General features: G+C 42.4%; 1 long non-coding RNA gene across 3 annotated transcripts in view; it reads left to right on the forward strand.

Annotated features, from left to right (window-relative positions):
* Window positions 1–15,777, forward strand: part of LOC140732321 (uncharacterized) — a 55,564-nt gene extending 39,787 nt beyond the window's left edge. Inside the window, exons 4-5 of one of the 3 annotated variants that reach the window (XR_012100044.1) lie at window positions 6,414–6,549; window positions 15,306–15,777. This is a non-coding gene — a long non-coding RNA (uncharacterized lncRNA). Of the gene's footprint in view, window positions 1–6,413; window positions 7,164–15,305 lie in introns of those variants that run through there. The other 2 variants (XR_012100046.1, XR_012100045.1) reach the window with 2 other exon arrangements.
* Window positions 15,778–16,172: the final 395 nt, after the last annotated feature.

Raw genomic sequence — 16,172 nt, forward strand, 5'->3', positions numbered from 1 at the left:
AGTCAGCAGAATCCTGAGGAGCAGATGTTGAGGAATAGCACACACTCGTGGGAATAGTAAGATAGTGCTAGTGGGAGATTTCAATTTTCCTGGTCTTGACTGGGTCACAGAGAGAGCAATGAGCCTGGATAGGTTGAATTTGTGGGGTGCATCAAGAAGAGTTCCCTCATGCTGTATACAGAGGAAACCATTCGGAGAGGAGCAACATTGGGCCTCCCCTCAGGGAACGAGGCAGCCCAAGTAGCTACAGTGACAGTTGGGGAACACTTTGGCTCCAGTGATATAATTCTAAATAGTTCTGGGAAAAGATGGAACAGGTACATGGCTTAAAGTCCTGAACTGGGGCAGGGCCAACTTTGAGGGCATTAAGCAGAATCTAGCTGGGTTCAATTGGGTGACTCTATTTCAAGGGAAAGGAAAGTTGGCAAGTGGGAAGCTTCGAAAAGGATCATATCAAGAGACCAGGTGCTGCATGTGCTTGTTAGGGTGAAGGGTAGACATACCAACTACAGGGAACCCTGATCCATGAGATATATCAGGGCTCTGCAAAGGGGAAAAAAAAGAAAGGGTACATCATATTTAGGTAGCTGGATACAAATGAATCCCTCGATGTATATTCAAAGTTTAAAAGCAGTTTTAAGAGGGAAATCAGGAGGGCAAAAGGAGTCTATGAGACTTGGCATAATTTACTTATTATTTAATTATTTATGGTTTTATATTGCTATATTTCTACACTATTCTTGGTTGGTGCGACTGTAATGAAACCCAATTTCCCTCGGGATCAATAAAGTATGTCTGTCTGTCTGGATCTGGCCAGCAGGGTTAAAGATAATCCCAAGAGGTTCTTCATTTATATTAACGGTAAAAGAGTGACAATGAAGAGGCTTAAAGATCATCAGTTCCTTCTGTGTGTGGACCTGATGATCTTTAAGTCATTTTAAACATCAGCAGGGAGCCTGTGTTTGGAGTTGCAGGAAATGGCTCAGATTTTTAGTGTCTATTTTTCCTTGGTGTTTATTGATGAAAATATGTCAAAGAAATGAGGACAACGAGTAGTGAAGTCTTTGATCCTAGGCATATTATGAAGAAGAAGGTACTTGCAGCCTTGAAGTGCATTAAGGTGTGTATATCAATAGGGCCAGACCAAGTGCGTCCTCAGACCTTATGGGAAGGCCAAGGAAGAAATAGTGGTGGTCTTGTAGTTAATTTATTGTTAGCTGTTGGTGAAGTTTTAGGGGACTGGCGATAAGTTAAAGTTGTTGCATTGTTCAAGATAGTTAACAAGGATAGGCCACTGAACTACAGGCCAGTGGAGTCTGACTGCACTTGTAGTGCATGAGAAGTCATGTCTGATGAATCTTTTGGAGTTCTTCAAAGAAGTAGCTAAGAGAATAAGTGAAGTTAAGGCATTGGATTCTAGTAAGACCTTTGACAAGGTCCACTTCGCAGGTTGATCTGGAATATTTGGTTGCATGGGGAGCCAGTGAAGCAGATTCAGAATGAGCTTGATGATAGGAGCAGAGGGTGATGGTTGAAGAGTTAATCTCTGAATGGAGGCCTGTAACTAGTGGTGTGTACCAGGGGATCAGTGTTGGGACTTCTGTTATTCATTATTTATGTAAATTATTTGGATATGAATGTACATGGCATGATTAGTAAATTTACAGATGATACTAAATTAGGGGGTCTCATTGATAGGTTACAAAAAATTGCAAGTTAAGGGGACGGCTGAGGATGTCAGCTTTGGTGGACATGAATGATGCGTCTTAGACCGTCAAACCAGGGTAGCACGTAAGCAGTGAACACCAGGGCACTGACGAGTGTTGTGGAGGAGAGGAAGCTGAGAGTTCTTGTGCTCAGTTCACTAATACCAGCCAAGTAGAAGAAGGCACAAGCATGCTGGCCTTCGTCGGTTGGGGCATCAAGTTTAGGAGTGAGGGCGTTATGTTGCAGTTATATCAGGCTCTGGTGAGGCTGCACTTGGAGTACTGTGTACAGTTTTGGTCACCCTTTTAAAGCTGGAGAGAGTGCTGAAGAGGTTTAAGAGGAAGGTGTTAGTTACAGGGAGAGTTTGGTTATGCTGGATCATTTTTCCTGGAGCAGAGGAGCGTGACCTCAAAGAAGCTGATAAAATCATGAGGGGTATGGATAAGGTGGACAGCTATAGTCTTTTCCCCAGGGTTCAGGAGTCCAAAACTAGAGGACACTCATACAAGGTAAGAGAGGAAAGATTTAAAAGAGACCTGAGAGGTAATTACTTCACACAGAACGCAACAATATCTGGAATGAGGTGCCAGAGGGAGTGGTCAAGGCAGGTCTAGTTGCAACTTTTAAGGGGCTTTGGATAGGTACGCACAAGGGAGAAGCATGGAGGGTAATGGGGCAAACACAGGCAACTCGAACTAGCAGGGAGACTCTGGTGGTCAGCATGGATCAGTTGAGCCAAAGGCTTTGTTTTCGTGCTATGGTACTCTGCGACCTCTATGACCTGTTAGAGTTTGCAGAATTCTCTGTTTTATCACATACTTACAGAATCTGTAGATTTTCGGACTTCTGCAGAGTACGTTTCAATGAGTGCTGGGAGGTACTGTGGTGGTCTCAGTCACTGTACAAATGGGCATCAACAGGGCCCATCTAAGACTTTGTTCTGAGGCCCAAGAGTGGGCAATGCAGTCAGAATGCTCATGCGCTGACTCGACTGCCTGCAGATGCCTCTCTGTCTGAGAGAGACTAATGCCGGGCGTGACGGTGACATTGCTGGTAAGTGTGGACAGTATTCCAGTCACACTCAAACAGCATGCTTCAATTAATTCTGCCTGAAATGGAAGTTCAAAATTATATTTAGTAGTTGGAGGTGCTTTGAAATATTTATGAAGCACATAATAGTGCATTACGTAAATATAAATCTTTTAACTCATGTCGGTATATTCCAAAGGTACCATAGTGCAACGTGTAACAGATTCAAACATTCAGCATCAATGGGAAGGGGAAGGGAAATCTGATGATGACAGGCCCCAGAACGAGAATGTTGAATGATACTCATGCAAGAAAAACCATATAATTTATTATCAAATTATGAATATGTTACCTTATACTACCTTGAGATTCACTTTCTTACAGGCATTTACAGGAAAAAAATGAAATACAATAGAATTATATGAAAAACTGTAATTGACAACCAATGTGCAAAAGGTGAATGACTGCAAATAAAAATAATATTGAGAACATGAGTAGTAAAGAGTTCTTGAAAGTGAGCCCATACGTTGTGGACTCAGTTCAAAGAAATGGCAATCCCACCACCAAGCACATCTTTCCCTCCCCCCCACTTTTTGCTTTCCGCAGGGATCGCTCCCTACGCGACTCCCTTGTCCACTCGTTCCCCTCATCCATTCCTACCGATCTCCCTCCTGGCACTTATCCTTGTAAACGGAACAAGTGCTACACCTGCCCTTACACTTCCTCCCTCACCACCATTCAGGACCCCAGACAGTCCTTCCAGGTGAGGCGACACCTCACCTGTGAGTCGGCTGGTGTGGTATACTGCGTCCGGTGCTCCCGGTGTGGCCTTTTATATATTGGCGAGACCCGACGCAGACTGGGAGACCATTTCGCTGAACACCTACGCTCGGTCTGCCAGAGGAAACAGGTTCTCCCAGTGGCCACACATTTTAATTCCACATCCCATTCCCATTCTGACATGTCTATCCATGGCCACCTCTGCTGTTGAGATGAAGCCACACTCCGGCTGGAGGAACAACACCTTATATTCTGTCTGGGTAGCCTCCAACCTGATGGCATGAACATTGATTTCTCTAACTTCTGTTAATGCCCCTCCTCCCCTTCTTACCCCATCCCTAATTTTTTTTCTCTCTCTGCCCCTCTTATAATCACTCCTTGCCTGTTCTCCATCTTCCTCTGGTGCTACCCCCCCCCCCCCCCTTTCTTTCTTCCAAGGCCTTCCGTCCTTCTCCAGCTCTGTATCCCTTTTGCCAATCAACTTCCCAGCTCTTAGCTTCATCCCACCCCCTCCGGTCTTCTCCTATCATTTCAGGTCTCCCCTTCCCACTTACAAATCTCTTACTATCTCTTTTTTCCGTTCGTCCTGACGAAGGGTCTCGACCCAAAACGTCGACTGTACTTCTTCCTATAGATGCTGCCTGGCCTGCTGCATTCCACCAGCATTTTGTGTGTGTTGCAAAGGAATGGTGAGTCAAGTTATCCACCCGGGTTCAGGAGCCTGATGGTTGTAGGGTAATAACTGTTTGTGAACTTGCCAGTATGAAACCTAAAGCTCCTGCACACCGTGCTCGATGGAAGTAATGAGGAGGGGGGGGGGGGGGGTCTTTGATGATGGATGCTGTTTTGTTGTGGTGGCGCACCATGTAAATGTACTCCTTGGTGAGGAGGGTTTTGCCTGTGATGGACTGAACTGTATCCACCACTTTCTGCAGCCTTTCCCCTTCTTGGACACTGGTGTTTCCATACCACACCATGTTGCAGCCGGTTTGGGGACCCTCCACTGTGCATTTATAGAAGCTTGTCGAAGTTTTCAGTTCTTGTTCTGGTGAGGCTTTTCCAAAGTAGGTTCAGATATGGAATTCAGGGGACAGGTGCCAAATGTACATGTCAAGATGCTGTGCAATATGAAACCGTGGCCCAGTGGCGCAGTTAGTAGAACTGCCGCCGCATGCTGTCAGTGACCCAGGTTCGATCCTGACTTCCTCTGCTCTCTCTGTGAAGCTCGCACATTCTTCCTGTAATTGTGTGTATTTCCTCCAGGTGCTCCAGTTTCCTCCAGTCGATAGGTTAAAGGCAGGCTAAATTGCCCCCCCCCCCCCGTATATAGATACAGTACGTGGCAATATTGATAGGAATGTGGAGGAATAGGTTACATGGACAATAAATGGGGGAATTGGTGCTGGCCTGCACATCCAACATAGACATGATTGATCAAAGAGTTTTCTGTGTCAGAAGGAAGTATGGAATGTATGTATAGAAAGTTAATTGTGATCCAATTAACTTGTCGTTTGTAGTTATTTATGGATGAGCTTGTAGGGCTGAGAAGCACTGTTAAAGATAAAGGGTATAATTTATAGGAAAGAAGTGCTACATTTTTATATTTGTAATAAATATTCCACTTCTTTGCTGATGATAACTCAGATTTCAAATGGTGAACCTCCATTTTAGGCACAATTAAGTGAAGACTCTATGAACCTGTCCCAGACATGTCCAAAGATTGACATTCACAATTACCTGTTTAAAATGGATCAATTCCATTGACATCTATTCATTAACGGCTTCCAGAGATATTAATTGTTTCTTCTGCTGTTGTCTTATTCTGCCTGTGCCGCATGAACTTAGCAGACTGGGTTGAGCCTACCGTGACTGTAGCTCCAGTCAGACCTCTCACTAGAGACTCTGTCATGTGTACAGATGGCCCTGGGAATACCCACCACTGCAATTTGCTTTGACAACCAAACAGTGCTGTATGCATCAATAGGCTCCTTTGTGGTAGTCCTCAGACTTTGCAAGGTGCTTACCCCACGATATCAAAAGGCTATTGAAAAGTTGGCGTCAGATGTGCTACTTCACTTGAATCAGATACAGTAAACTTATGATATCTGGCCTCATCTGGTCTAGGGAAACTTGAGTTAGTGTCTTGCCACTGCATTGATAACTCAATTGCTCATGTATTTCCTCCTGTGTCTTTCTCAACCATTGAGTGAATTGCTGGATATAGACTGTCTAGGCAACAGGATCGATCAGATTGTGACAAAGTAATGGTGTGCCTGCGCCTGAACTACCTACCAGTGCTGGTGAAGATACTCCGACTGTCTTAAGGAGAATGTTGACATACACCTTTTGCCTCCACAGATGCTGCTTGATCACTGAATTCTTCTATCACCCCACACCCCCACTGCAACTATCTTATTAGATAAAAAGATCTAGGATTTAGGCCTAAGTTAACATCTATTGTCTCTGATGCCACAGTTCTTACCTGTGCTCACATCTTTATTACCTCTTGTCCAGAATATGATATAACTTTTAAATTAATTTTACATGGAATTAATCCAGCTGTAGTGAAATGGAAATTTGTCATTCAATCCACTTCTTCTAATTGTCAGTTAAATCCTGATTATTTTTGGATGTATTGTATAAGCAGATCACATTATATAGAACCACAGGATAATTATGTCTCATTTGTGCAATTCACTCAGGACATCACCTGTCATTTGTTAAATGGGTACAAATCACTTTTCACCAGTACTGCAAAATATACCCTTCATCTTTATTTAATAAGAAAGACTAATTAGAAGATAAATATTTATTACGGAGATCTTTTTGGCCTACCTGTACGTCTCTGATACCAGTGCTTAATTTGTCTATCCTTTCCATGGTTCCACCTCTTTCAGTTCAGAAGGCGGGATGCCAAGGTTAAGATAGAGATTTCTAGAAGAGGGTGTGGATAAGTCTAATACGATGTGACAGTAAGGAGCGGCTGTCAAGGAAGGAAGATGGAGAAAACTGCATTGATTTATGAAGAAAAATGTAAGTGCGGAGGATCATTTAGACCATTTGGAATTAATATGGATTAATAAGGCGGCAGTACGAGTAAATTTATTCAGCCTTATACAAACCCATTGCTGAGTGGCAGCAGCTCACCATTAAATCACACAGAGTATTGCACAGAAAATCGTTTTGTTTCCTTCGATGGTGGTTTCAGTTTTGCCATGAATGATTTATAGCCTTAATATTTTTCTTCCGATTACATTTGATTTCCCCTCCCCTAGATATAACTAAATTTTTACCAGGTATAAATCCAAAATATCTGCACTTTACAAAAATCACACTTGCAAATGAGAAAATTTCTTCCACATATAATGGAGGTTTTCTGTACCTACCTTTCTTCAAACAGTAAATATGTATTGCTGTTTTTGCTTTTTGATTTACAAATGCAATGAATTTCTTAATACTCAGGGTTAAAATGTACAATTGAGTATTTGATGCCTTGATGAGTCATTGTTAGATACTTTCAGGATTTCTGCTAATTTTGTAATAAATTATTTTTAGATGTTTGTTAATGAGGTTGCAGCACACAATGAAAATTTAGAGGCATAAAATGGCACAGCTTTGGATTCATCAATAAATAATGCCACAGTATACGTATTTCTGTATTCTTTGCTGCTGATTTCAGAATGCCTATTAGTACAGCCATGCAGACATTACATGAAAACAGGCTTCCCCCAGGATTTACAATCATCACATTAAGTTTATTGATCTGACAACCAATGATTCAGAACCCTAGATTTAATAAGTAAGCGCTGCTTGACATGTGTGACAGGAGCGTCTGAACAGGCAGCTTTGCACAAATTTCGCCAGGCTGGTGCCAATGAAGGGTTTGATGCTCACCTTTTGTGGCACTTTCCAGTTATCAGCCAGGGTGGGAATTAGTTAGACAATGATGTCAAAAGATTTTTTTCATGATTACTGCTTTGTCCAGGAGGCAGCTCATTATATCAGTTTCACTGCTTCTTCCTCAGAGATCATTTACTTTATTTATTTCCAATTCTCTCCTTTCTTCTGTAGCCACAGATATCGATTGTCCTTTTTACCCCTTGTCACCCTTTGTGCATGAGTCAAGGCATGCAAGGGCAAATTTTCCACCTAGCTGAATGGTGTTGGTGAATAAGATTTGGGAATGATGGCGGAGAAAATATGATCAGATCCCACTGGATATTTAACTCTAAACTTATACTGTTCTAAACAGGGACAAAATTTGAAATATGGAGGTGCAAAGGGACTTGGGAATCTTTGTGCAGTATTCCCTAAAGGTTGAGTCGGTGGTAAGGAAGGCAAAGGCAGTGTTAGCATTCATTTCAAGAGAACTCAAATATAAGAGGAATGATGCAATGCTAAGGCTTGCTAATGCATTGGTCAGACTGCACTTGGAGCATAGTGAGCAGTTTTGGCCTCCTGATCTAAGAAAAGATATGCTGGTTTTGGAGATGGTCCAGAAGAGGTTCACGAGAATGATTTAGGGAGTGAAAGTGATAACATAGGACTATTTGATGGCTGTGGGCCTGTACTCGCTGGAGTTTAGAAGAATGAGAGGGTATCTAACTGAAAACTATTGAATATTAGTTTATTTAGAATATTTAGTTGCTTCAGGTGTGATAGAGTAGGAGGGGCCAGAGGAGGAGGTGTTGCATTGCTTGTCCGAGAAAATCTTATGGCGGTGCTTTGGAAGGATAGATTACAGAGCTCCTCTAGGGAGGCTATTTGGGTGGAATTGAGGAATGGGAAAGGTGTAGTAACACTGATAGGAGTGTATTATAGGCCACCTAATGGGGAGCGTGAGTTGGAAGAGCAAATGTGTAAGGAGATAGCAGATATTTGTAGTAAACACAAGGTGGTGATTGTGGGAGATTTTAATTTTCCACACATAGATTGGGAAGCTCATTCTGTAAAAGGGCTGGATGGTTTAGAGTTTGTGAAATGTGTGCAGGATAGCTTTTTGCAACAATACATAGAAGTACCGACTAGAGATGGGGCAGTGTTGGATCTCCTGTTAGGGAATGCGATAGGTCAGCTGACAGATGTATGTGTTGGGGAGCACTTCGGGTCCAGTGATCACAATAGCATTAGCTTCAATATAATTATGGAGAAGGACAGGACTGGACCTAGAGTTGAGATTTTTGATTGGAGAAAGGCTAACTTTGAGGAGATGCGCAGGGATTTAGAGAGAGTGGAATGGGTCAAGTTGTTTTATGGGAAGGATGTAATAGAGAAATGGAGGTCATTTAAGGGTGAAATTATGAGGGTACAGAATCTTTATGTTCCTGTTCGGTTGAAAGGAAAGATTAAAGGTTTGAAAGCGCCATGGTTTTCAAGGGATATTAGAAACTTGGTTCGAAAAAAGAGGGATGTCTACAATAGATATAGGCAGCATGGAGTAAAGGAATTGCTCGAGGAATATAAAGAATGTAAAAGGAAACTTAAGAAAGAGATTAGAAAAGCTAAAAGAAGTTACGAGTTTGGTTTGGCAAATAAGGTGGAAGTAAATCCGAAAGGCTTCTACAGTTATATTAAAAGCAAGAGGATAGTGAGGGATAAAATTGGTCCCTTAGAGAATCAGGGTGGTCAGCTATGTGTGGAGCCGAGGGAGATGGGAGAGATTTTGAACGATTTCTTCTCTTCGGTATTCACTAAGGAGAAGGATATCGAATGGTGTAAGGTGTGGGAAACAAGTAAGGAAGTTATGGAACCTATGACAATTAAAGAGGTGGAAGTACTGGCGCTTTTAAGAAATTTAAAAGTGGATAAATCTCCGGGTCCTGACCGGATATTCCCCAGGACCTTGAGGGAAGTTTGTGTAGAGATAGCAGGAGCTCTGACGGAGATCTTTCAGATGTCATTAGAAACAGGGATTGTGCCGGAGGATTGGCGTATTGCTCATGTGGTTCCATTGTTTAAAAAGGGTTCTAGAAGTAAGCCTGGCAATTATAGACCTGTCAGTTTGACATCAGTGGTGGGTAAATTAATGGAAAGTATTCTTAGAGATAGTATTTATAATTATCTGGATAGACAGGATCTGATTAGGAGTAGCCAGCATGGATTTGTGCGTGGAAGGTCATGTTTGACAAACCTTATTGAATTTTTTGAAGTAGTTACGAGGAATGTTGACGAGGGTAAGGCAGTGGATGTAGTCTATATGGACTTCAGCAAGGCCTTTGACAAAGTTCCACATGGAAGGTTAGTTAAGAAGGTTCAGTCGTTAGGTATTAGTGCTGGAGTAATAAAATGGATTCAACAGTGGCTAGATGGGAGATGCCAGAGAGTAGTGGTGGAAAATTGTTTATCGGGATGGAGGCCGGTGACTAGCGGGGTGCCTCAGGGATCTGTTTTGGGCCCAATGTTGTTTGTAATATACATAAATGATCTGGATGATGGGGTGGTAAATTGGATTAGTAAGTATGCTGATGATACTAAGGTAGGAGGTGTTGTGGATAATGAGGTGGGTTTTCAAAGCTTGCAGGGAGATTTATGCCGGTTAGAAGAATGGGCTGAACGTTGGCAGATGGAGTTTAATGCTGAGAAGTGTGAGGTTCTACATTTTGGCAGGAATAATCCAAATAGAACATACAGGGTAAATGGTAGGGCATTGAGGAATGCAGTGGAACAGAGAGATCTAGGAATAACAGTGCATAGTTCCCTGAAGGTGGAGTCTCATGTAGATAGGGTGGTGAAGAAGGCTTTTGGAACGCTGGCCTTTATAAATCAGAGCATTGAGTACAGAAGTTGGGATGTAATGTTAAAATTGTACAAGGCATTGGTAAGGCCAAATTTGGAATATTGTGTACAGTTCTGGTCACCGAATTATAGGAAAGATATCAATAAATTAGAGAGAGTGCAGAGACGATTTACTAGGATGTTACCAGGGTTTCAGCACTTAAGTTACAGAGAAAGGTTGAACAAGTTAGGTCTCTATTCATTGGAGCGTAGAAGGTTGAGGGGGGATTTGATCGAGGTATTTAAAATGTTGAGAGGGATAGATAGAGTTGACGTGAATAGGCTGTTTCCATTGAGAGTAGGGGAGATTCAAACGAGAGGACATGATTTGAGAGTTAGGGGGCAAAAGTTTAAGGGAAACACGAGGGGGTATTTCTTTACTCAGAGAGTGATAGCTGTGTGGAATGAGCTTCCTGTAGAAGTAGTAGAGGCCAGATCAGTTGTGTCATTTAAGGTAAAATTGGATAGGTATATGGATAGGAAAGGAGTGGAGGGTTATGGGCTGAGTGCGGGTAGGTGGGACTAGGTGAGATTAAGAGTTCGGCACGGACTAGGAGGGCCGGAATGGCCTGTTTCCGTGCTGTGATTGTTATATGGTTATATGGTTATTAGAAGGCGTGGATGTGGGGAGAATGTTTCCTATGGTGGAAGAGTAGGACCGGGGGCACAATCTCAGAATAGTGGGACGTCTATTCAGAAGTGAGATGAGGAGGAATTTCTGTAGCCTGAGGGTAATGAATCTGTGGGATTCATTGCCACAGACGGCCATGGAGGCCAAGTCATCGAGTATATTTAAAGCAAAGATTGATAGGTTCTTGATTGCTCATGGCATCAGAGGTTACAGGGAGAAGGAGAGGAGAATCTGTTTGGGAGGGATAATAAATCAGCCATGATGGAATGGCAGAGCAGACTTGATGGGCTGAATGGCCTATCTCTGCTCCTATGTCTTCCGGTCTCACGGGCCTTGATTCTGCGCCAGTTCAGCTTCTCTCACAACACAGGGCCTTCAAGTGCTGACCAGGACCAATGACATCACCAAGATAACTTCAAGTTAGCTTGACTGCTTCCAGTGGAAGGGAAAGAAATCTGAATGGGCCTACTGTTTGTTTGGACCCTCCCAGTAAGAGCTGAGTGTAAAATGCTGCATACAAAGAGGGATAGGTTCAGGAGTAGAAGTATGCCACTTAACCCTTTCAGCTTTAGTGAAGCAATGTGTTCTTTTATGGCTCTCTTTGATCTTATATTAACTGTGTGATGCACTGTTGGCAATAGCAGGTAAAACTGAGGCCCTGTCTTCCCTAGTGTGGAAGGGCAACAGTCCCCTGCCACGTTCTGGGAAAAATATGACGTCTTTGGACAGAGTGCAGGGAAGATTTAGCCAACTGAATGAAGAACTTTAGTTATGTAGTCTTGGAATGGGGAAGATGATACAGAAATCTAATAGAGGTGTTTAAGATCATAGAAACCTAGTTTTACAGGATGGCAGTGCTTGTTCATGAATCGCAAAAAAGTTGGCCTTCAGGTACAACAGGTTATTAAGAAGGCAAACGGAATGTTGGCCTACATTGCTAGAGGGATTGAATTCAAGCGTAGGAAGGTCATGCTGCAAATATATAGGGTACTGGTGAGGCCACACCTGGATTACGGTGTGCAGTTCTGGTCTGCATACTTGAGGAAGGATACACTGGCTTTGGAGGCAGTGCAGAGGAGGTTCACCAGGTTGATTCCAGGGATGAAGGGGTTAACCAATGAGGCGAGATTGAGTCACCTGGGACTATACTCTCTGGAATTCAGAAGAATGAGAGGGGATCTTATAGAAACATAGAAAAGTTTCTAAAGTAAGGGATAGATAAGGTAGAAGTAGGAAAGTTGTTTCCATTGGTAGGTGAGGCTAGAACTAGGGGACAATGCCTCAAGATTCAGGGGAGAAGATTTAGGACAGAGATGAGTAGAAACTGTTTTTCCCAGAGAGTGGTGAATCTGTGGAATTCTCTGCCCAGGGAGGCAGTTTAGGCTTCTTCACTAAATATATTTAAGATACAGTTAGATAGGTTTTTACATAGCAAAGGAATTAGGGGTTATAGGGAAAAGGCAGGAAGATGGAGCTGAGTTTACGGACGGATCAGCCATGATCTTATTGAATGGCAGGGCAGGCTGGATGGGCCGGATAGCCTACTCCTGCTCCTACTTCTTATGTTCTCATGTTCTTTGGACCCACTTGTCTATACTGACCATGATGTCTATCTGAGCTTGCCCTGTTTGTTTGTGCTCGGCCCTTTCCTGTCCATGTATCTGTCTACATTCTTCTTCAACATTGTATTTACACCCATCTCTACCGCTTCCACTGGCAGCCCATTCCATATACCTTCCATCCTCTATGTGTAAATGTTCCCCTTCGTTCCCCTCTGGTCTCTTAGTAAGTCTTTACCTTCTCACCTCAAATTTATGTCCTCTGGACTTGGACTCCCATATGCTGAGAAGACGACTTGTGACTATCCACCTTATCTACACTCCTTATGGTTATATGTACTCTCTTCCCCCTCTCCTCCCCCCCCCCCCCCCCCAGTCTCGTTTGTCCCAGAGAAAAGTCATTGGCTATTCAGTCTCTCATAACTCAAGCCCTCCAGTCCTGGTAACATCTTTACGAATGTTTCCTGCGCAGTTTCCTGCTTAATGATGTCCTCACTTTAATTCAGCTTATTCAGCTTAATAGCTGAATAAACAGAACTGTGCACAAAATATCAAGTATGGTCTCATCAATGTCTTGTACCATTACTGAGTCCGAAATCCTCGACTTAGTGCCCTGATCAATGAAGGCAAGTGTGCCAAATGGCTTCTTCACCACCCTATCTACCTGTGTCACCATTTATTAGGAACTACAATATGTACCCATAGGTACATATTCCCTCTGATCTATGATGCTCTCTGGTGCTCTATCATTTACTGTATAAGTCTGGCCCTGGTTTACATTGCCAAAATGCAATGCCTTATTATTGTCCAAGTTAAATTCCTACTGCCATTACTTGGCCCACTTCAATAGCCTTCTTCACTGTCCATTGTACTACCAATTTAGGTAAACTACTAACCACGTTAATAACATTGTCATCCAAGTCATTAATGTAAATAACAAACAGCAGTGGATTCAGCATTGATTACTGTGGTATTCCACTGGTTACAGGTCTCCGGTCTGAACTTTAGCCCTCGACAATGACCCCTCTTTCTCTTTCCACCATTGGAATCCATGTGTGTAACTTCCAGAACAGTGTGCCAGGCAGGACCTTGTCAAAAGCCTTCCTAAATCCATGTAGATGACAACATAAAGGATATAAACAGATGACATCATGAAGGATAGAGAGAAACTGTTCCTATTGGAGTACAGCTCTGATGGCATGTAGTATTTAAGTCTGCTGACAACACCACTGCTTTTTACTGAATCAAAGGTGGTGATGAATTGGCACAGAGGAGAGAAATTGAAAATCTGGTTGAATGGTGTCACAGAAACGTCTCGCTCAATAACAGCAAAACCAAAGAGCTGATTATTGACTACGGGAGGTAGAAAGGTCCATCTATAAGTCCTCGTTAGGAAATTGGAGATGGATAGGCTCAGTAACATTGAGTTCCTTGATGTTACCATATCAGAGGATCTCTCCTAGGACCAGAATATAAATACTATTTCAAAGAAGCATGGCAATGCTTCTACTTTCTTAGATGATTGCACAGATTCAGCAAGTCACCTAAAATTTTGACAAACTTCTATAGATGCATAGTGGAAAATATCCTGACCTGGTTTGGAAATGCCAATACTCTGAAATGGAAAAGCAAACAAAAAGTAGTAGATACAGCTTCAGTGGATTGAACCCATCTACAAGAAGTGCTACCATAATAAAAGTGGTGTCCATCATCAAGGACTCCCACCATCCAGGCTGTGCTCTCTTCTCACTGCTTCTGTCGGGAGGGAGGAACAGGAACTTCAGGTCCCAGAACACCAGGTTCATGAACGGTTCAGAATCAGGTTTAGTATAATTGGCATATATCATGAAATTTGTTAACTTAGCAGCAGCAGTACAATGCAATACATGATAATATAGAAAAAATAAATAAATCAATTACAGTAAGTGTGTGTGTATATATATATATATATATATATATATATATAAAATAGTTAAATTCAAAATAGTGTAAAAACAAATAATATAAAAAAGTGAGGTAGTGTTCGTGGGTTCAATGGTTCAATGTCCATTTAGGAATCGGATGGCAGAGGGGAAGAAACTGTTCCTGAACCGCTGAGTGTGTGCCTTCTGGCTTCTATACCTCCTACCTGATGGTAACAATGAGAACAGGGCATGTCCTGGGTGATGCGGGTCCTTAATAATGGACACCGCCTTTCTGAGGCACTGCTCCTTGAAGATGCCTTGGATACTGTGGAGGCTAGTACCCATGATGGAGCTGACTAATTTTATAACTTTCTGCAGCTTCTTTCGATCCTGTGCAGTAGTCCTTCCATTCCAGATGTTAATGCAGCTTCAACCATCCTGAACCAGTGGGGGATAACCACTCATCCTGACTCTGAACTGATTCCACATCCTGTAGACTCACTTTCAATTTCAGTGTAGTATATAGTGACATATACTTACTTTGATAATAAATTTACTTTGAACTTTGAAGAACCAAGAACAAGGGAACATGGATTGACAGTAAGTAGCAAAAAAAATAGTAACCTGAGGAAAACATTTTTACTTAGTAAGTGTTAGGGTCTAGGATGCACTGCAATGGATAGTATTGAAGGCAGGTTCAATTTTATTATTCAAAGGGAGCTGGATTATATCTGAAAGCATGTTGAAAGAAGGATTGGGAGTGTCAGAATGGATTTCTCTTATGTTATATATTACAGACCCAGTAGGCTACATAGCCTCGTACTGTGACCATTCTGTGATACCAAAAGAGATTATCTAATTATTTATTATTTTGTTGTTTGTGTTATCTTACTGCGTACGGGTTGTTTTCCTTGTCACCAGAGATTCCTGCAAATTTGTACAGATGTACGGCGGAGAGCATCGTGACTGGTTGCATCACAGCCTGGTACGGAACTCCAATGCACACGATTGCAAACGGCTGCAGAGGGTTGTAGAGTCAGCCAGTTCCATCAAGGGCACAACCCTCCATGCCATCAAGGACACCGTTAAGGGGTGGTGCCTTAAGGAGGTGGCATCCACCATTAAAGACCCTCAATACCTGGAGCATGCCTTCTTCACCTTACTGCATTCAGGGAGGAGGTGCAGGAGCTTAACGGCCCACACTCGACATTTTAAGAAAAGCTTCTTTAGCTACACTATCAGATTTAGTAAGTGGTCCATGAACACAATCTCAACATTTTGCAGAGTTTATTTTGTAACATGGTAGTTTTCATATGTTGCACTGTACTGCTACCATAGAACAACAAAATGTCACACCATGTGTCAGTGATAATAAATCTGTTTCTGATTCCTTGCTTTCCCTGCCCAACTGAAAAGTTTTAATTCAATTTTGAATTCTTTTTTGCTTTTTTGGTGTGCAGTCGAATCAACACTGGAGGCCTCACCCAGACCAGGGAGCAAGAGATTTAAATAAAGGCACTTTTGTGGGATTCCAGCTTTTTTTTGACGGTTCTGGACATGATTCATTAGCAAGTACAAATAAAAATAAGGCAGGGACAAGTGGAGCAACCATTGTTGGAGTGGGGAGGCTTTGGGTCATCAGGCCTGATGTACGTATCTGGTAAGTTTCTGCTTCTTCCTCATTCTTTGTCAGTTAGTACATAGAGTGGTGTTGTGTTCTTTGTGTGAGATGTGGGAAATCTGGGAAACCACTAGCCTCCCATATACCCACATCTGCACCAGGTACGC

This window comes from Hemitrygon akajei, chromosome 8 (genome assembly GCF_048418815.1).
Source record: "Hemitrygon akajei chromosome 8, sHemAka1.3, whole genome shotgun sequence".
Lineage (NCBI taxonomy): Eukaryota > Metazoa > Chordata > Chondrichthyes > Myliobatiformes > Dasyatidae > Hemitrygon > Hemitrygon akajei.